This window comes from Danio rerio, chromosome 6 (genome assembly GCF_052040795.2).
Source record: "Danio rerio strain M-AB ecotype USA chromosome 6, GRCz13ab, whole genome shotgun sequence".
Classification (NCBI taxonomy): domain Eukaryota; kingdom Metazoa; phylum Chordata; class Actinopteri; order Cypriniformes; family Danionidae; genus Danio; species Danio rerio.
This window is the reverse complement of record NC_141026.1, coordinates 58,007,779-58,030,997: the sequence shown is the minus strand read 5'-3', so window position 1 is coordinate 58,030,997 and position 23,219 is coordinate 58,007,779. Positions and strand designations below refer to the sequence as shown.

The 23,219-nt window shown below is 34.7% G+C and overlaps 2 protein-coding genes and 1 long non-coding RNA gene across 10 annotated transcripts in view; 2 read left to right on the top strand and 1 right to left on the bottom strand.

Annotated features, from left to right (window-relative positions):
• Positions 1–23,219, top strand: part of slc12a5a (solute carrier family 12 member 5a) — a 2,560,186-nt gene that overhangs the window by 571,582 nt on the left and 1,965,385 nt on the right. The window lies entirely within an intron of this gene.
• eya2 (EYA transcriptional coactivator and phosphatase 2) overlaps positions 1–23,219 on the top strand; it is an 87,613-nt gene that overhangs the window by 3,847 nt on the left and 60,547 nt on the right. The gene's annotated exons all lie outside the window — the stretch shown is intronic.
• LOC147836533 (uncharacterized) lies at positions 7,720–17,045 on the bottom strand. Its single transcript, XR_015494413.1, has 4 exons — positions 15,930–17,045; positions 14,521–14,598; positions 11,215–11,338; positions 7,720–8,895 (listed from the first exon to the last, which is right to left on the bottom strand). It is a non-coding gene; the product is annotated as an uncharacterized LOC147836533 (long non-coding RNA).

The following is a 23,219-nucleotide window of genomic DNA, read 5'->3' as shown; positions in this document are numbered from 1 at the left end:
TTGACATTAAGTATTTTGTGGTGGGATAACATGAAGGAAATGTACAAGGAAGCACTCAAAAACTTTATTTCTTTACTTGTTCAAACTATTTAATTAAAATAAGCTGAAGCAACACAATTCTTGAGATTTCATTGGGACAACTTAATTTTTTATGTTCAATCCACATAATTTTGTTAAAAGTGTTAAATTAACTTAGTCAATTTGTGTTGGGACAAAATGAATGAATTGTGTGGAACCCTGCAGTGAGTGTACTCTGTAAAAACACAGGGTTTTACACAATTCCTTCTTGTTGTCCCAACACAAATTGATTAAGTTAACAAATTTAAGTAGATTTAAAGTATTTACTAGCATTAACAAATACCAAACAATGCATTTATTACAGTATTTGTTCATGTTAGTTAACGTTAATTATTATATCCGCATGTTTTCTGTGTGACAGTTTGTTTGTGAATCATTTTAGTTAGTCTTAAATGTTACTACTCAGAACACACTGTTTCATAATAAGTTCAAGACTCAAAAAAAAAAGACCTTTGCTGTTTGTTTAAACGACTTATTTAAAAGAGCTGAATTAACATAATTCTTTTTGAGGGTTTTTTTGGGGACAACTTGATTGTTTTATGTTCAATCCACTTACATTGTGTTGAGAGAATGTGAAGGAATTGTGTGGAAGCCGGCATATTTACAGTGAATTATATAACATTTAATAATATAAAATGACTAATTATACACTGTAAAAAATGCAGGATTCCACACGTCATTCATGTTGTTGCAACACAAATCAAAGTTTATTAATTTAAGTAGATTTAACAGAACAAAATTAAGTTGTCCCCCAAAAATCTCTGTAATTGAGTTCATTTTAAATAAGTAGTTTAAGCAAGCAGAAAAAAATCATTTTTTTTTAGTGTAAAAGAGCAGAATTACATTACATTCAATTAAATTATGCATCATGAATTTGCTCTCCTGCCACTGGAAATATGTTACTGTAGCAACAGTAACAGCTAACGTTGTGGGAATTCCATAGCAACATTTGGCGAACGTTCTGGAACGTTTCAAGAAATGTTCTACAAGTTGTATTTTAGGACACTGTAAAAAATGAGGGGTTCTACACAATTCCTTTATGTCGTCCCTACACAAATCAATTAAGTTAACTCAATTAATTTTGCAAATTTAAGTTGATTGATCATAGAATGATTCAATTATCCCTAAAAAAAAAACTCAAGAATTGTGTTGATTCACCTCTAAATAAGTAGTTTGAAAAAACAGCAAAAACAAAATTGAGGGTAGAATGTTCATTTTAAGTCTCGATTTAAATTATTCAATTTAAATTATTATTTACTTTAATAATGTTCTCAAGACACCAATAAGTTATTCATACATTGTGTGTGTTACTTTTTTGTGTAAATCATTTTAGTTGGTCTTAAATGTTACCACTTGTGTCAGAACACATGGTTTCACAAGAAGTTTAACACTCTAAAAGGCAAAAACAAAATATTAATAATTATTATAATAATATTAATAATAATAATTTCTTAAATTTCAAAGGGATTAACAGACATTAACAGACAGGGGGGGGGTAGTTTGTTATTTCATTTACTATCATGATCAAACCATGAATAATACAGTATTTACAGTATTAATTCATCTTTGTTAATGTTAGTTAATTAAAATAGAGTATTCATTGTTAGTTCATGTTAACTTTGTTTTTTTATGTTGTCTTTACTTTTTGCTAGCTTTAACTAATATTAATAAACACAACTTTGGGTGTAAATAATGCATTATTAAATGCATGTATGATTAGTAAATGCTGTACAAGTATTGTTAATTCTTAGAAAATATATTAACCAACATTAACTAATGAAACATTGTAAAATGGGTAACACTAAATAAGGTTGTATTAGTTAATGTTAGTTAATACATTTACTTACATGAACAAATACCAAACAATGCATTTATTACACTATTTGTTCATCTTTGTAATTGTTAGTTAATGAAAATAGAGTAATTCATTGTTAATTTATGTTAATTCTTAGAAAATAAATGAACATTAACTAATGAAACATTGTAAAATGTTAATATATTTACTAACATTAACAAATACCAAACTACAAATTTATTACAGTATTTGTTTAGGTTTGTTAACGTTCGTTCATGAAAATACAGTTGTTCATTATTAGTTCTTGTTGTAACAAGCATGAATTTGGTTTTTAATAAGTCATTGATGTTGAACTATGATTAATAAATACTGTACAAGTATTGTTCATTATTAGTAAATTACATTAATCCTTAACACAAAACAAAACAAAACACTTAACACACACAAAACAAGTGTGTCTTGTTTTGAACATTCAGAAATAACATTTTCGTGATTTCAAGAGAACGCTCTTTGGACATATTTGTGTTAGCTGTGTAATATCTGATTACACCAGATTCCTTCACAAAACAAACACAAATTGAAACGTGAAAAGGGACCTCTTTGTATTCATATTTTACGTAGTTTGAAGATAAAGTCTCTTATTCTCAGATCTCAATGCGGAAGCGTGCATCACATGCAGACATTTCTGTTCATTTAGGCAAATCCTTCAGCAATCTAATACTTACAATTATTTTAACAACAGACATAAAAGCACCCAACACTTATTTAGTTTCTTTCCCCATGCTAATATTGTCGTAAAAAGGTCATGTGCATGGGGTCAAGCTTGATTTAACGCTCTGCTTTTCTGAGTAAAATAGCATCAGGTCTCGTTCTGCAGTCTTCTCTTCCCGTCATGGTTCTGATTACTAACCCTAATAAATTGTGAATAAGCTGCCCGATTCCTGCTCGAGGAGGCAAAGCGAGTTCCCCATCCTGAGCAGTCCAGACACCCCCCCGCCCCCTTCCTAAGAAAACACAAATTAATTCCTAAAGTCCTCTGTAGCCAAAGGTTTCTGGAATGATAAATATTTTCATAGGAAGCACAGCTCTTCCTGAGTTTATCGGCGCTCGCTTCATTACGGGCAGGCCGGTGTTAACCCTGGGCTTTTAGGGTGAGGCTGAAGGCCTTGAACTTTCTTCTGCTTTGAATTGTCAACCGATCCTTTGCTTCCAGATGGAAGATAACCTCGCTCGTAATGAGCTAAATATTTAGCTAGCGCCCATAGAGGTATGGCTGAAGTCTCATGAGTCTTGCGCAACCGCATGTGATCGGTAGCAAAATAGCCGTTGTCGCAGTTAACACTTTGCCACATCATCAGACAGAGACAGAGGGATTTTCAGTGCTCATAGCATTACGAATAAAGCAGGTTTTCATAGCGATGTCCATTTGTGGTTGCATTGAGAACTGAAAAATGTAAACTTTTTATTCTTCGTGTAAAAACTGTTTATTATTATTATTTTTTTTGCATTGGATATTTGCATTGCAAAGACTAGATAATTAATAACAGAAAACATGCACTCTTAAAGGGGAAATTCACGCTAAAATGACAATCTGTAATCATTTGCTCACTTTTGACTAGTTTCTTTTTTCTGTTAAACATAAAAGAAGATATTTTGAAGAATGTTGGAAAGTTGTAGCCATTGACTTTCACAGTATTTGTTTTGGAAAATGCCAATTTTTTTCTTGTTTTAAGGGAAAAACTCACTTTATTTTGACATATTATTTTTTAAAAACAAGACAATATTTGCTCATCTAGAAAAGGCTTTTAATTTAAGAGCTTTTAGATGTTTAAAACAAGACAGGAGCATTTAAAACAAGATCACTTCTAAAACAAGATCAGAGCTTTTAGAAACAAGACAAAAACTGTTTTTGAAAAAATGGTTTCCAACATGTTACTAGTTTACAATATTACTGGTATCCAACATTCTTCAAAATATCTTCTTTTGTGTTCAAAACAGAAGAAAGATACTCAAACATGTTTTGAACAAGTGAAAGTGAGCAATTTCAATATTCAAATATACAGCATTTATTAATTATAGATAAACATTTACTAATGCTTTATTAAAATCTAAAGTTGTGCTTTGTTAACATTAGTTAATGCACTGTGAGTTAACATGAACTAACAACTTTATGATTTATTCATTAAATAATGTTAGCAGCACTGTAAATGCTTCTTGATTCAAGAGCTTCTAGACATTTGGACTAGAATCAAGACAAAAACTTCAGGAAGGAAAAGTTTTTTGCTGGTTTCTGCCATTGACTTCCATGGTACTTTCATGGTTTTTGGAAAATGGCAAATTATTTAGCTTTTTTTAAGGAAAAACTCACTTCATTTTGCATTTTCATTTTGCACTTCATTTTATATTTGGACTAGAAACAAGGCAAAACAAAAACTCTTTGTTTTCTGGAAATTGGCTACTGGTTTCCAACATTTTTCAAAATATCTTCTTTTTTGTTCAAAACTTTTGTGTTATAACCCTAACAGAAGTAAGAGACTCAAACATGTTCTGAACAAGTGAAAAGTGAGCAATTTATAGCAATCATAAGTGAGCAATCATAGTTTAACATTTACTAATGCTTTATTAAAACCCAAAGTTGTTCTTTGTTAACATTAGTTAATGTGCTGTGAGTTAACGTGAGCTAACAACTTATTGATTTATTCATTAACTAATATTAGCAACACTGTAAATGTTCTTTTTAAAGAGCTTTTAGATGTTTGGACTAGAATCAAGACAAAAACTCTTAAGTAGGAAAAGCATCTTTTGCTGGTTTCTGATAGCCATTGAATTCTATGGTATGTAATTTTATTTTTTTTGAAATTGACTACTGGTTTTCAACATTCTTTGAAATATCTTCTTTTACTTTCAAAACTTTTGTGTTATAACCCTAACTCTCACTTTAAGAGTGCAGGATAAATGTATAATAGGTCAATTTTTAAATTTAAATATACTGCATTTATTGATCATAGTTTAACATTTACTAATGCTTTATTAAAATCTAAAGTTGTGCTTTGTTAACATTAGTTAATGCACTGTGAGTTAACATGAACTTACAACTTTATGATTTATTCATTAACTAATGTTAGCAGCACTGTAAATGCTTCTTAATTCAAGAGCTTTTAGACATTTGGACTAGAATCAAGACAAAAACTCTCAAGTAGAAAAAGCATTTTTGCTGGTTTCTGCCATTGACTTCCATGGTATTTGTTTTTTGGAAAATGACTACTGGTTTCCAACATTCTTTGAAATATCTTCTTTTACATTCAAAACTTTTGTGTTATAACCCTAACTGTCACTTTAAAATTTTGGAAAATGACAAATTATTTTGCTTGTTTTAAGGAAAACTCACTTCATTTTGCCCTATTATTTTTAAACAAGACTATAGTATATGCTTGTCTATATAAAATGCTTCTTGATTTAAGAGCTTTTATGTATTTGGACTAGAAACAAGGCAAAAAAAAAAAAACTCTTTGTTTTCTGGAAATTGGCTACTGGTTTCCAACATTTTTTTAAATATCTTCTTTTGTGTTCAAAACTTTTGTGTTATAACCAGGCCCACACGGAATCTGTGCGCGCAGAATTCGCAGATTTTTAGCCCATAATTCTGTTTATTTACTTGAGAAAATGTGTGTAAATGTATTTTTATTCAGTTTTTAAATGAATTTCAGTAATATTATTGACTATTGAGAAAATGTTCATATAATTTATTTACGGCACAGTCTGTAAAGTAATATTTTCTGTCTTTTAGTAGCTATTTTATATGAGACTTGCTTTGTTTACCAAATAAAGAGAATCTAATTGGATTTGCATTTTAAACATTAAATAAAAGCTAAAAATACAATATTTTTTATTTGACATATAAAGGTTTTAGTTATGATACTCCCAAAATAATTCAGCAGAAATCTGCAGATTTTTACCAAAAATCTCCGCAGAAATAGCAACAAAACGTCCGCAGATTCCGTCTGGCCCTAGTTATAACCCTATCAGAAGAAAGAGACTTAAAAATGTTATGAACAAGTGAAAAGTGAGAAATTTTAAAGTTTAAATATACTGCATTTATTGATCATAGTTTAACATTTAATATTGCATTATTAAAATCTAAAGTTGTGCTTTGTTAACATTAGTTAATGCACTTTGAGTTAACATTAACTAACAACTTTATGATTTATTCTTTAACTAATGTTAGCAACACTGTAAATGCTTCTTGATTCAAGAGCTTCTAGACATTTATACTAGAATCAAGACAAAAACTCTTAAGTAATAAAAGCATTTTTGCTGGTTTCTGGTAGCCATTGACTTCCATGGTATTTGTTTTTTGGAAAACGACTACTGGTTTCCAACATTCTTTGAAATATCTTCTTTTACATTTAAAACTTTTGTGTTATGACCCTAATCCCAACTGTCACTTGCAGGATAAATGTATAATATGGTCAACTGTAATATTCAAATATACTGCATTTATTAATCATAGTTTAACATGTACTAATGCTTTATTAAAATCCAAAGTTGTGCTTTGTTAACATTAATGCACAGTGAGATAACCTGAACTAACAACTTTAGGATTTATTCATTACCTAATGTAAAAAAATGCAGGGTTGTGTTGGGAAATAAGTTAACGTAATCATTTTTACAAATTGAAGTGGATTGAACATAACATAAATCAGCTGTCTCAAAGCAAACTCAAGAATTTAGTTATTTCAGCTCATTGTAAATAAGTAGCTTGAACAAACATTTTTTTAGAGTGAATAAATACTGTAATAATTTTATTGTTTGCTGTTTTTTTAAATACATGAACCAACATTAACTAACACAGCCTTTTTGTAAAGTGTTAGCAAAATATTTCTGAATCATTCTAAGTAACACTAATAGCATAGTCATGCATCACTAATACTATACTCTAAATATTGCTGTAATAGTATATTCGGTCTTTCCTTAAGCGCATACAGGAGGGTTTTAGCAGAATGCTAATGATCAGAGGCCCAGCGACAGTGAGCTGAACTTCACACAAACTCCTCGCTTTGATCAGACTGAGCTGAAAAACGAATCGTCTTTAGTTACAACCAAAGTTCCTTCAACTAAAAGAACTGTTGTGGTTAGATGTAGAATGTTTTGGATGATCTGCATCCCTTCATCCCATCATATTTGGCTTTCCAGACAGTATAAAGCAGCATTTTACAGTCTGTAAATAAACATATTTTTGGAGTGAACGATATTGTCTTGCACTCAGAAAATTACCTTTGCTGCTTGTTCAAACTACTTATTAAAAATTAGTTGAAACAACACGGATAACTTAATTGTTTCATGTTCAACAATAAAAATATTAAGGTAACTTCATTGATTTATATTAGGACAGCATGAATTAATTGTGTGGAACCCTGCTTTTTTTACTGTATGGCAAATTATTAGTAGTGTTAGCACTGTCGCCTCACAGCAAGAAGGTCACTGATTCGAGTCCCGGCCGGCCAGTTGGCATTTCTGATTTCTGTGTGGAGTTTGCATGTTCTCCTCATGTTGGCGTGGGTTTCCCCTGGTTTCCCCCACAGTCCAAACACATGCTGTATAGGTATTAAATAGATTAAATTGGCCGTGGTATATGTGTGTAAATGAGTACAGTATGTATGGGTGTTTCCGTACTGGGAACATATGCCGGAATAATTGGCGGTTCATTCCGTTGTGGCGACCCCTGATAAATAAGGGACTAAGGAAAAATGAATGAATTAATTAAATTATAGCTGCCTACACTCTGAAAAATATTGTTTAGACAAAACTAATAAAATTAATGCAACAGTTTGCATTAATATATTGAAGAAATGACAACATCTAACAAAATGAAGTTCAGAAAACAAACTGTTAGCCAAATCTTTGCCTCTTCAATCAGAGGCATTTTCACATAGCAAAAACCTCAAATCTTTAAGTTGAGAACTCAAAACTTTTTTTGTTTTAATTAGTTTTTAAAATTGAAAACAAATCCAGTGTTATGTAATTAATTGCATGCACATTTTCAAGTTTAGAACCTGAAATAAATTAAGTAGCCAAAATTGTTGAATTTTTAGTTTTTTAACAAATTTACTGTTCATACTTGTAAGAAATAAATTTAACAACAACTTTTTTTTTTTTTTGGTAGTTTTTATTCGTATTAAACCATAGGTTTTCATTGTTTTACAAAACAAAAACATGTACTGTCCCATACTATCAATGGAAAAATAACTAAAAACATCAGTGTGTGGACTTAAAAATACAAAACAACTCCATTAGTGTGAGTTATCAACCCAATTTCTTTGGGTTGCTACAAGTTAAATATTGTTTTAAAGCAGGGGTGTCAAACTCAATTCCTGGAGGGCCGAAGCCCTGCACAGTTTAGTTCCAACCCTGCTCCAACACACTTACCTGTAGGTTTCAAACAAGCCTGAATGACTCAATTAGTTTGATCAGGTGTGTTTAATTAGGGTTGGAACTAAACTGTGCAGAGCTGCGGCCCTTTTGGAACTGAGTTTGACACCTGTGTTTTAAAGTAACTGACAGATATATTTACCTTTAAATTGCATTTTTAAATTGATGTAATTATAAATATTTCCCTGTTTTGCAAACTTAATAAAATTATTCTGGCAACTAAAAAATGTTAAGCTAATCAGCACTTTATAATTTTTAAGTTACAATAATATATTAAACTATGTAGTGGTAACAGACCTCTTGAGTTATATTTTAGATTGTAAAGTGTTTTAGTTGAATTAAATGAACTTTTTCTAGTTTGCTGAACTTGCATCAATCAAGCTGACTGAAATGATTGGATTAAACTTTGTATAACTAAACACAATTTAGTCGAAACCTGATTAACTTAAGTTAAAGTAACATGAAAACATTTGTTGTGATGACTTTTTTGAAATATATTCAGTTGAAGTCAGAATTATTAGCCCCCCTGAATTATTAGACCACTTGTTTATTTTTCCCCAATTCCTGTTTAACGGAGAGATTTTTTTTTTTAACTCATTTCTAAACATAATAGTTTTAATAGCTCATCTCTAATAACTGATTTATTTCATCTTTGCCATGATGACAGTAAATAATATTTGACCTGATATTTTTCAAGATACTTCTAAACAGCTTAAAGTGACATTTAAAGGCTTAACTAGGTTAATTAGGTTAACTAGGCAGGTTAGGGTAATTAGGCAAGTTATTGTATAACGATGGTTTGTTCTGTAGATTATGGAGAAAAAAATGTAGCTTAAAGGGGCTAATAATTTTATCCATAAAATGGCATTTAAAAAAATTAAAACTGATTTTATTCTAGCTGAAATAAAACAAATAAGACTTTTTCCAAAAGAAAAAAATATTATCAGACATACTGTGAAAAATGTCCTTGCTCTGTCAAACATCATTTGGGAAATATTTAAAGAAGAAGAAAAAAATAAATCGAAGGGGGGCTAATAATTCTGTCTTCGACTGTATTTACAGTATAAAGATGTCATGCGCTAAAATGCCATTCACAAGAATCATTTATAAAAGATTACATCTATAAAGATTAAAGTTCGGTCCCAAATATGCATTCATTTTCATTTCATTTCATCTTTCTACTTTCCCACGACCATTCAAACCACTAGATTTACCCATTTTGTCAACAGCAAGTTGTATTGTATTAAAAACATTCACTTCCTCCTTTTATACATTTTAATATGTAGGTCAGAAGAAGTATGCCGTTTCATTTTTACATAAATACTGTATATCAGTTACGCTGAATGACAATAGATCATTATTTTACCCATATTGTGACATTTTATTTTCTCAAAAGTGATGTAAATCAATAAAGTAGACATGTTAGTTGCATTTAATTAGTTTTCTGATCATATAAAGATGCTTAAAACAAAATGTTATGTTGTCTCTGTGCCGCATATATGTTATATTTTTTGATTTTAGGTCTAGTATATGACATTTCATGGTGTACATGAAGTTTGTGTTAGTTCATGTTAGTTAATGCATTTACTAACTTGAACAAACACTGAGCAATACATTTATTACAGTATTTGTTCTTGTTAAAATACAAGTGTTCATTGCTAGTTCATGTTAACTCATGGTGTATTAATGTTAACAAGCATGAATTCTGATGATGAAGTCTCGTTCATAATTAGTTCATGTTATTAAATATACTAACTATTGAAACTTTATTGTAAAATGTGACAATTTTCACAAACTATAAAATCAGGAAGTATGTTATTGTGGATACACAGCCACTAATATAATGGCCATTATATATTAGCTCATTTTTTTAATGCATGTCTGTGGATTTTATAGCACATTTTGGTAACACTTTATAATAACTACACACTATAAATCATTTATTAAGCATTAGCAAATAGTGAATTCATTATCTGTTAAGCATTAACTCTACATTAATAAACGTTAGTAAACAGTTTATAACTGCAGCTACAAATGCTCTATTCTTGACTTATAACCACATTTAAAATGTGCTTAATAATTGTATTTTCATACTTAGTAAATGATTAATTTTTCATTACTAAATTAAGTATCACATTATTTACAAACCAGTTGTATTTAGGAGTAGTTGAGGGTTTTTAGGATCATTCAGAATGAGTTAGTAAATGATTAATAAACTATTGAAATCAACGTTTATATGTCTTATTATTCAGGCATATACTAATAGTTAACTAATATGTTAATAAACGCTTTATTAACTCAACTTCATGCAGTTTTGTGACCTAAAGTGAGGACTATTCATGCTTTATTAATCCCTTATTAATGACAAATAAAGGATTCATACGCACGCTAATGCAACAGACTGGAAACGCAGGGTCATGCATCAAATTTCGCAGGTTGCTGCAGTGCAAAGTTCAAGCTTGGTGAACTCAAACCTACGAAATTGCATCACTTGACCGCGTGAGACCAATCGAGAATCAAAACATGACAGCTCTGAACAGAAATTTAAAACATGGAGCAATCGCTCGCTTTTAAAAATGTCTAATAAGCTTGTTTAATCCCGCCCCTTTTCGCAGCACCGCACGACAGAATATCGCATGCTCAAACTCTAATGTGACCGCAGCTTAAGGCAGTTGTGAAGGCACAAGGGGGTCCAACCCGGTACTAGTAAGGTGTACCTAATAAAGTGGCCAGTGAGTGTATTATATTATACATTCATTCATTCATTTTCTTGTCGGCTTAGTCCCTTTATTAATCCGGGGTCGCCACAGTGGAATGAACCGCCAACTTATCCAGCAAGTTTTTACGCAGCGGATACCCTTCCAGCCGCAACCCATCTCTGGGAAACATCCACACACACACTCACACACTACGGACAATTTAGCCTACTCAATTCACCTGTACCGCATGTCTTTGGACTGTGGGGAAAACCGTAGCACCCGGAGGAAACCCACGCGAAGGCAGGGAGAACATGCAAACTCCACACAGAAACGCCAACTAAGGTTCGAAGCAGCGACCTTCTTGCTATAAGGCGACAGCACTACCTACTGCGCCACTGCCTAGCTGTATTATATTATAAAATAACGAAAATATACAAGCTGTATTATAAATAAATCACATAGACATTTGAATATTATTCAATAACACTACAAAAGACTATATATATATTTATACACATTTACATAAGTAATTAAATAGAGTCAATGATAAGCAAAAAGGTCTGCAAATATTACACATCGTATAATTCAGATTAAAAATATAGGAGAAACAGTATTAGGGAGGAATAACAAACAACAAAATATGACAATAAGTAGGAAGCAACACAGTTTTGCTGTTCCTCTCCAGTCTCTCTCCCACACACACACACACACACACACACACACACACACACACAAACACACACACACAAACACACACACACACACACACACACACACACACACACACCCTCCTTTTCCCTATGGTCTCATTCTTTCACCAAACAGCAGCTGGTTCTCCAACTATTGCCAGCCTTTAGTCCTTATCTTATATCTCAGACACACACACACACACTTGCAGGCTGACATACTGTAAGTAGTGTCCCCAGCATCATTATCATGATGGAGTCATAAAGCAAAGTGCTGTGTGTGCGCGAATGTGGTTGTTCCAGCTGTCATAATCGAACTAATTAAACATTTCACTGTCCGCTGCTTTATCTCACTGAAATATTTGAAGTCTGAAAGATGCAAAGCAACAAATAACTAACATCATTAAGTCAACCAAAGCAGGCTGATATGCAAATAACATCACTTAGCGCCAATAACACTGCCATACCCTCCAGCTCTAACGTGAAGGAACGTTTATATTAGTTGTTTTAATGCCACTAACTGTTAACATGTCAGTGTAGAAAAACCAAAGTCAGCACTGCAGTCAATAACTCAAGCACAACATCAATCCATCAATCGGCATGCGGATGATTAAGAGATTTGCTAGAGATTACCAATTTTCACAATCAGTTTCCAAAGGTGGCGACTGAAAAAACTTGGACGGCGTACAATCTAAACAAATTAGTTCTCTTGAATAAGCTGAAGCGTTCCTCCTCTGTGCATATCCAGCACGCATGCACATGCTAACCGCCCTCGGGGCAAATAAGGAGGAAATTTTTCAACAGGTTTCTTTGATAAAGGCTGTATATCTTCGGTGACTGTCCACAACACTGTGATGTTAGCATTTGCAGCCTAGCGTGTCTGAAGGTTAAAAGTTCAAGGCTACTAACCGAATAAACTGCTTCCTTGGGCTGCGCATAACATTATGTTGACGGCGCACGGCTGCTTTGCAAGTCATGAGGACGCTTGAATCCAAGTCAAACAAGAAGCTAAGTCAGTTTCAGAGGAATGTTTAGAGGATAAGTACAGGTTAAGCTCTATTGAACGACACACACTTTAGGGTTAGTGATTTGAGTAAAGCATTCAAGTGTAAGAGTTTGTCATCCTGTATGGTGCTTGAGGTTCTTTTACCCTTCTGGGGCTTTAGTAAACACATACAGTTAAAGTCAAAACTATTCGCCCCCCCTGATTTTTTTTTTTCTTTTTTAATTTCCCAAAATATGTTTAACAGATTTTCACAGTATGTCTGATAATATTTTTTCTTCCGGAGAAAGCCTTATTTGTTTCATTTCGGCTTGAATAAAAGCAGTTTTTAATTTTTTAAACACCATTTTAAGGTCAAAATTATTAGCCCCTTTAAGGCTAATAATTTTGATTGAATTTAATTGAATTTTTCAAAATTAGTTGTATACACAGTACTGAGTAGAACATGAACAGTATAGAGTATTTTAAGGGAAAAAAATAGAAGGGAAAAATAAATAAACAAATAAATAGATAAAAAAAAAATTAATAATAAATAAATAAAATTGAAAACAGCAGTGTGGTCTAATTCAAAACAATATTACACTATTGTGGTGTGTACAATTAAGGATACATAGTAGACTTATAATCAATGCCAAGACAGATCAAAGAAGTTTCCCACAGCTTCTGAAACGATTGGGATTTTCCTTTTAATATATGTCTAATTTTTTCCATGACTGTGGGTTCTTTAATCAGAATTATCCAGTCCTTGACAAGAGGGGGTTCTGTCCCGACCCATTCATAATTATTTTCCTCCCCATCATCGGTAAAAAATTTGAAGACATCTGAATGTTCCAGAAAAAGGAGGGGCAGAATACCTAGTAAGCACATTAATGGCACATTAATGGGGAGGCCGTAACCTTCTGTTTATGTATTATGGACAGTTTATCACAAATGTCATTCCAAAAATCAGCAATCAAAGGACATTCCCACAGACAATGAAAAAACATGCTGATACTATTGTTGCATTTTGGACATTGAGGTGAAACAGTGTTATTTATTTTACTATATTTATTTGGGGATATACTGTATAGATTCTTTAAATCTGCTGCAGACTGAAATATTCAAGGGTGGTCTAATAATATCATCCCACACATTTTCATCAATGTCGCATTTTAAGTTCTAGTCAGATTGTCTGCTTTATACTGGTTTATCATGGAGCATACTTTGAATGTTTTATATTTTATTACAGACGTATAGTTTCATCCGGCAACTGTTTTGCAGCATATGAAATGTCCCAAACACTATTTTTACTGTCCAAAATGGGCAAAAAAATGTTGTTTTTAACTCTCTGATGGTCAAAATGTTAAAAAAAATATGTATGTGTTATTAATGCACTAAAAAACAGTCAGGAAAAAGTGTTTTATGTAAATTCGGACCACGAGTCCACATATATAGACATATTTTTTCTCTAAAAGTACATCATCTCAAAAGGTGATACTTAGATTTTATTCTAATTAGGTTCCGATAAGCCCAAATAGCAAAGAGAAAAAACAATGCATGTAAAAAAACAGCTTGAGCGGTAAGAGGTTAAAGCATTCAAGGCAGGATTTTCACTTGATGATAAAAAAATATAATACATAGAGACTGGAGATATTAAGCAACCACCATGCATACTGTATAATACATTAAAAGCACTCATGAATATAGTTTGTATTTGTCTTTAACGTGAAACTTTATGTGCTGCCATTTTGCCTGTGTCCAAATGAGACTCTCCTGTTAACATTCATTCATTCTCCTTCTGCTTGATCCCTTTATTCATCAGGGAACGTCACAGCGGAATGAACCGCCAACTTATCCAGTATATGTTTTACACAGTGGATGCCCTTCCAGTATTGGAAAACATCCATACTCAATTCATATTCAATTCCTCTATAGCGCATGTGTTTGGACTGTGGGGGAAACCGGAGCACCCGGAGGAAACCCACAAACATGCAAACTCCACACAGAAATGCTAACTGACAGGACAGTGCCACTGTGCCATTGTGTTGCCCTATCCTGGTAGCATAAAGTATAAATAAAATCACTGTATATAATAATGATTGTTATAATTAAGTAATTAAGTAATATATAATAATATTAGAGATAAAATAAAATCTGATGTACAATTTAAAATCGTTTTGTACAAGGAAAAACACCACTCTCTGTTTTTTTTTACACACACACACACATATATATATATAAGGTCGCTGGTTTGAGTCCCGGCTGGGCCAGGTGGCATTTCTGTGTTCTCACCGTGTTGGTGTGGCTTTCCTCCTGTTGCCCCCCACAGTCCAAAGTCATGTGCTATAGGTGAATTGAATAAACTAAATTGACTGTAGTTAAAATGAAAAAGTGTATGTGTGTGATTGAGAGAGTGTATGGGTACTGGGTTTATGGCTGGAAGGGCATCCGCTGTGTAAACATATGCTGGAATAGTTGGCGGTTCATTCCGTTGTGGTGACCCCACATAAATAAGTATTTATAGTAGCAAAATATACTTAAAGTGCTACCAAGTAATTCTTATTCAACCTTCAATGTAAAAAGGCAGTTAAATACTTTGAAAAAAGTGAGTAAACCCATTGCAATTTGGAACTGTTAAGTTGTCGTAACTTATTTTTTTATAATTGTGCACATAGTTCATTTACTTAGTAATTTAAAGCCAATAGGATTACTCACTTTTTCAAGTAAAGTCAACTAATCACTTTTTACAGAGATTAATATCATATAAACACTCACCGGCCACTTAATTAGGTACACCTGTCTATTTGCTCAGTAACGCAAAATGTCTAATCCGCTAATCACACGGCAGCAACTTGGTCAAGACGATCTGCTGCGGTTCAAACCGAGCATCAGAATGGGGAAGAGAGGTGATTTAAGTGACTTTGACTGTTTTTGGTGCCAGATGGGCTGGTCTGAGTATTTCAGAAACTGCTGATCTATTGGGATTTTCATGCACAACTATCTCTAGGGTTAACAGAGAATGGTCTGAAAAGAGAAAATAAGAGTACAATACATGTACATAAATGTCTCTAGAGTGTGTATATATAACTATATAATGTTTAAGGCGACGCAGTGGCGCAGTGGGTAGTACGTTCGCCTCACAGCAAGAAGGTCGCTGGGTCACTGGTTCGATCCTCGGCTCAGTTGGTGTTTCTGTGTGGAGTTTGCATGTTCTCCCTGCGTTCGTGTGGGTTTCCTCCGGGTGCTCCGGTTTCCCCCACAGTCCAAAGACATGCGGTACTGGTGAATTGGGAAGGCTAAATTGTCCGTAGTGTGTGTGTGTGTGTGTGTGGATGTTTCCCAGAGATGGGTTGCGGCTGGAAGGGCATCCGCTGCGTAAAAACTTGCTGAATAAGTTGGCGGTTCATTCCGCTGTGGCGACCCCAGATTAATAAAGGGACTAAGCCGACGAGAAAATGAATGAATGAATGAATATAATGTTTACTCTATAATATGTATAATATGTTATAACTCTTTGAAACTGCCTCGTTTTGACTTTAATCCAAATTGTGAGTGTCGCTTTAAATTTAAATGAGATTGTGCTCTTTTTAAAAGAGGGCTGCTTCTCACTCAGGGCTGTCCATGCTAATGAGGGAAAGATTGACACTAGTAAATTGTGAAGTAATTAAGCACACAGGAGTATCAGCTGAAACGTTGTGCCAGAATTGTTGTCGCATAGCTGAGCGCTCTTTCGTTGCGCATGTGTTTAGCATGCAACTCCCTTTTAATGCAGTCTAAGTCTTCATCAGCCAGATGTGTTACCTGTGAACAGAGTGGCGTCTGAGTCGGTCCCTCATAAGCTGGATTCTGGGAGGTCCACCAGCTGTCCCCGTCCGTGACCCGCGTCTCGGGGCAGCGCTCCAGGGGTGAAGGGTCCGGCAGACCTGGGACTGGGGGGAAGGGAAGGATGAGAAATTAAGAACCGATGGGGCGAACGTCTGAACGAAGGGGGTCGATTACACATAAGTCAGGGGGTTTTGGGTGGGATCCTTCAATGCAAGCTGGCATGAAAGGTGGCTTTCTCCTGTCGGAGGCTGTCATGTGGAAAGCAGAGCCCACCATGGCGGGCGGTTAGTGTTACACACAAACATGGTGGCCAGGAACGTGTGGCCGAGCTTTTTTAATAACAGCAGTCAATAAATTAAAAGTCTATGTGCATGATGGGAAACTGATAGCTTTGTGTTAGTCAGAGAGGAGGATCTCCTGCACGCTATGTGTGAGTTTTTCTGGACAACAAGTATTGTCATGCTTTCTAAAATAGCTTTGCACAAACAAACACCCCACAGTTTTTTTTTTTAATATAAAATATTAAGCTTGGTTCCAACATTGTTATATTGAAAAAAAGAAAGAAAAAAAAGAGCACACTTAAAGGGACAGTGCATGCAAAAATGAAAATTGACTCACTATACTTACCATATATCCTATTGAAAACAACAGAAGATAATTTGAGGAAGGCTGAAAACCTGTAACTATTGACTTTCATAGTAGGAAAAACATAGTTCTAGAGTTCACACTTAGCTGATGATTGATAATGAAGCTTGTTTGGCATGCTGTCCTGGGAGAGAGCCTTGAGCTTATAAGATCCTCGAGTCCTGGGCTCCCTTCCATTGCAGGGCGAGAGAGGAGTTTGAGCTCAGGTAGATCTCGATGACTCCCCTCTTTTATATTTGTAGCTAAGTGTCAGATATGGATGGCTGAGAAGAGGTGTACTCAGACCTTGGCTATAAATATTTTGGATTAATTGTTTAGGGTGCTTGTTTTTGAACAGTGGGAGGAAACCAGAGGACCCGGGGAAAACCCACGCAAGCACAAGGAGAACGAGCAAAACTCTGCACTGAAATGTCACTTGGTTTGGAAGGGAATTAAACCAAAGGCATTCTTGCTGTGAGGTAACAGTGCTAATCACTGGCCACCATGTCGCCCGTTTGAAAGGAGGGAAAGTAGTGTTGGGTGGGGGGGTTCTTCAAGACGAAGATATTGAGATAAGAAAACTCTGGTATTTATAGTGAATTAGGAATCGTCTGATAGGATAATTGGTCACGAGCTAATGCTGGAAAAGCTGTGACCAATCATAAGCACGTGATCCTCTCGAAATTAGTTTATAGAGAAACTTCACTAAGTAACATTGACATAGTAAGTCAATGGTTACAGGTTTTCAGCTTTCTTCAAAATATGTTCCCCTTCGGATGGGGAACTTCAATGCTATGTGGAAAACCTTCCACTTTGGGGTTTTCGTCAGATACCAATCATCTGAAAGAGTATAAAATCGGGCCAATGAAATGCCAAAAAAATTGGCGGCGTCAGCATGCACAGTTGGTGTCAATGACAATCAGTCAAGTATATAAGACGCGGCTAGTGCAATGCTCGACATCCTTTTGAGCTGAGGAGACTTTCACGCTCAACAGCTAAGGGACAATCGTTGTGGCGAAGGTACATAGCATTTCCGTTCCCCCCCTCGGGGAACGATGGTTACTTTAGTAACCGTAACGTTCCCCTTCGGATGGGGAACTCCAAGGCTATGTGGAAAACCTACCACTTGGGTTTTGACGAAAACTCCATAGTGGAAGGTTTTCCACATAGCATTTTCGTTCCCCCCCTCTGGGAACGAGGGTTACTTTAGTAACCATACCGTACTTTTGTACAGGTAAATGGTGACAGATTTTTTATTTCTGTTCCTTTAAGCAGTTTGAACGGTCCCTTTAAGCAGTTTGTTTTAACCCTTTAACTTGCACTCTCAGATTTGTTTTACCAGTGTCTTTGGTTAAATGCCTTTTTAATGTTGAGGGGTTTGCCTTATGTTTTAATTGTTATATATGTGATGTAGGTTTTATTTTATTTAGTATTGATTGTGTTCAGCACTTTGTGCAATGTTGTTCAGTAAATAATGTGCTATATAAATAAACCAACTAAATAGTATTCCTTACACCAGGGGTTCCCAAACATTTTAGCCCTTGACCCACAAAATAGCAATAATAAATCTTGGAGGTGATTATTATAAATATACAAATGTTGCGCACACAACAATAGGCCAATACAAACATATTGACAACATAAAAAAGTGCAACAGTCTAACAGCTATATAGCTAAGTTATTAGTAGTCATTTATTAATTTGTTTTATTTAATATTAACCTCACCTAAAGAAACTGGTGGGCACAACGTTTTCAGCACAAGTCTATTCTTGGTTTAGCTGATGCTATTGCTGTGTTGGTAATCTAACGTAAACACACCAATTCTATGAAGGCGAGGCTTTTCATGTGCATGTTGTTGTTTTTTATGAAAAGTATTAACTACTATTTTATCTTGTGTGGGTTATGGATAAAATACTGTATGGTAATTCTAATAGTTTAATAAAAATGTATTTGAGAATACACAGTCCCCCCCCTCCCCCCCCCCCCCCACCCCCACACACACACACACAGACACACAAAGCAAATTTTGAGTTTCTTTTGTTTTAATGGCGGACTGTGTGTAGCTGAAAGAGGAACTTGGAAAGAATGTAATCAAATAGAAATTATTCTATATTAAAACAGAGGGTCATTGTTGCGGACCATTGTTTTTTTGCAGTATTGGTTGCATAATAGGGGTGTCGATGGAAATTTATGCTCAATTTCGATTATTGAATCAAAAAATAGAATCGTTGATGCTGCCACGACTCCATGTCACGTCAGCTTGGCTTGCCAAGCGGGAAAAAAACATGCTTGTTGAAGTGCTTGTTAAACTGCAGTAGCCTCTTAAAGAAGAACTTAAACCCTCTACTCTTTCAATGAAGTCGCCGGTGTGTTAGCATTTTGGATTTCCAGTCGACAAAAAAAAACACAGTTTTGCAAGCTCTGCTATGTACGTATTACGTACGGTTCGTCCGATAGACAACAACGGCATCGCGATCCTCCGCCCGCCCCGTTGGAAATTTGCTCGCGAAAAGTACACACTCAGGCCCTGTTTACACTGTCTTTGTTTTTAAATGGCATTTTAGAACGACAACGATTTGACATCCACATTGGCGTGTAGCATTTCTGAGCAGCCCTCCTTCCTCTCTACCTCTGAAAATGCACATCACGTGACCACACAGACACAGACGCACACACACAGCCATGCGCTCGAGACAGCAGGTCCAGGCAGAGGACTGCTTCAATCTTTCACTCACTTGTACTTAGTCATTTTAGCGCACACCTCAGATACTGTTGGCTGGTTCCTGTTGCTTGTGCGTCTTTTTTACCGACGCCATTATAACGACACAGATCACTGCCTATCCACGAGTCCCGCAGAAAAAGTGATTGACAGGTGGTAATTATGTGTGTATCTTGCCTTTATTCATTTACTGTATGATTCGTTTATGGGTAAAACAAAGACCATGCAGGTCAGGTAGTTTAAACGGTAGGCTACAAATAATTATTTGGTCATTAATTAATTAATTATTCATAATTGACAATCTAATTGAATCGTGCCTTTAGAATCGAAAATGTAATCGAATCGAGGATTTGGAGGATCGTGACACCCTTATTGCATAAGTTGTTGTTTTTTCCCATGTAGGGCTTGTAAAAAGTCTTTGATACAACTTTATAAGTTGTATACTACCAAACCAACCAGTTATGTAGAGAATGATGTTACAAGCATTGATTTGAAGCAAAAAAATGTATGAAAATCAGAAAAAAGACTATTTACTATAATACTATTTACTATAATATATATATTTTAGTCCTGATCGGGAGGTAACGTCCGATTCTGATCGATTCTGAAACCACATAATCGGGCCCGATTTCTTTCTACTTAAGAGGGCTAATAATAATCACCTTAAAATAGTTAAAAAAAAAATTAAAAACTGCTTTTATTCTAACTAAAAAAAAACAAGTAAGACTTTCTCCAGAAGAATAATAATTGTTATTATAAATAATTTTGTAAATTATATAATATAATATAAAGTATATAAATATATAATAAATTAATAATTATTAATGGAAATACTATGAAAACTCGTTGCTCTGTTCAACATCATTCAGGAAATATAAAAAATTTAAATAAAAGGAGGGTGAATAATTTCGTCTTCAGCTGTATAAGTAATGAGTAAAGTGAAAAAGATGCTTTATCATAGTAGCTTTGAGACACATTTCCGTTTTGCGTAATGTGAAACAGACTTAAACATCAAGACTTCATTAGTTTTAAATAATCTAATCTTTTAATGTGCATCCATCACATTTCACACACAAAAAACACAAAATAATCAAATCGCTTTTCATCTGCGATGTACTTTCCAAAAATAGCTCAACACATAAACCATTTTTTATTTAATTCCGGGCAAGAATAAAAGAGTCAGTCCAATGCGATTTACCCAATCAGTCTTATCATGATTTTGTCCATTACATCATTGTGCATATATGTCTTCATTGTGTCCATACAACACTTATCAGGGTTCCCATGCTCTGCTGCGCTCCAGCATTGATGAAATCCCTGGACAGTGATGTAAGCGCTGCCGCATCTCAAGAGACCATTACTAGGCCGTTATTGCCCCCCCATCGCTCCATTAGTGAGCTAAAGAGCAGACGCGTGTGGCCGACCGGCTTTATTTACGAGCGTCCAGGTTCAAAGGCTGCAGACAAGCTTGAGCCCCAAAGGCAAGCGGCCAGAAAGGAGCTGGACATACTGTGTGTGTGTGTGTGTGTGTGCCCTTCAAATGAAAAACACAGTCTCGGTTTAGTTGAAATGCTCGACACAGACAGTGAGTCAGTTTAGATAGGTAATGCTTGGATAAGAATATTTACCAAATGCATCACTGACATACAGTTAAAGTCTAAATTATTCACCCTCCTGAGTTTATATATATATATATATATGTATATATATATATATATATATATATATATATATATATATATATATATATATATATATATATATATATTTTTTTTTTTTTTTTTAATTATGTTTAACAAAGCAAAGAATTTTTCACAGTATTTCCTATAATATTTTTTCTTCTTTCTTTTCTTTTAGAATAAAAACAGTTTTTAATTTTATTTAAGCTATTTTTAAGGGCACCTATTTTACCCCTTTTTTAAGATTTAATATTAATATTATGGTTCTTCTGAGTGTGCCAGTTTAGATTCAGTTCAAAACACAATTTAGATTGTTTATTATAATGTGTTAAACAGTGTCATCTTGGGGGCGTGTACACAGGTTGTTGTTTTAGGGGTGTGTTACTTCACACAAAAATTAGTTTCTACTCCCCACTCAACATAACAAGGGGGCGGAGCCAAGAGCTACAAGAGCAGCTTCCCGGGCTTCCCCGCTTTGTGTATGGCAACAGACAGGCAGACAGAGAGAAGCAACATGAGTGAGAGGAACAGCCTTCAGCCATACATGTACGACTCAGACACAGACCAAGCAGAGACTACTGTTGTGGAATCAATATCCCTAATGTGCCAGAATATGTCAGAGTGGTAGTTACAAAATCATTTGTGTCTTCGTATAGTTTTACAGCCGCTATGTAATGATGCATGCGCCATCAATATAGGGATGCATTGATTAACCGGTTTCACTATCAACCGCACGGTTAATTAATCATAAAGGCTTCTCAGCACCGTGTTTCTGCACGGAACAAAACTGCGGCAACTAAACAAAGTTATGCCAACTGTGTGCTAGTTTAAAGTTCCAAGCTTATACACCGAGACTAAAAACCACGCACACTGGATTAACTTTGAGGCTATAATTAAGGCAAGTTCATTATTTCCAATGGAGGGACGCGCATGTGAGGCAACGCACTCATGCTTTGTCATCTTAAGATGACAGCCCACATAGCAAATGTTTTCTGGCCACACAATAAGTTTTCCCTCAACCCAAGGAAGACGCAATGAAAACTACACAGGTTTGCAAACCCACCTAAAGTTACAAACAATGGCGCTGATGAGATCGATCATCTGGTGAATGTTGATCCGCCAGCCGAGATCAATCGAAGGTTTTCGGAGAGAGTGCTGAAAGACTCGGTGGATTAGCTGTTTAATGGCCCGAATCTCGATATGCTGCATTTACTGCGTGTTCTGCGCAAGTAGCCGCTAAATGTAAAACCTCTGTTACTCATTCACATTATGAAGATGAAGGCTCTTGTGTTGAGCCCAATGTGCCCCAATGGGCACTTCAGATATTATGTGCTGTCATCATGGCAAAAATATAAGAAATCAGTTATTAGAAATGAGTCATTAAAACTATTATGTTTAGAAATGTGCTGAAATTATCCTCCGTTAAACAGAAATGGGGAAAAAATATACAGTAGGACTAATAATTCTGACTTTAACTGTATTACAGGGTGATATCTGAGAGTATTAGTGAATTAATTCTTCTGTCGAACACAAAAGAAGATATTTTGAAGAATGCTGGTTGCTGGCACTCATTGACTTCCACTAGTTAGAAAAACAATAGAAGTCAATGGGTCCCAGCAACAGGCATTCCTTTGTGTTTAACAGAAAAAAGAAACTCATAAAGGTTTAAAACTACACCAGGGAGAGTAAACGATCCATTTAGT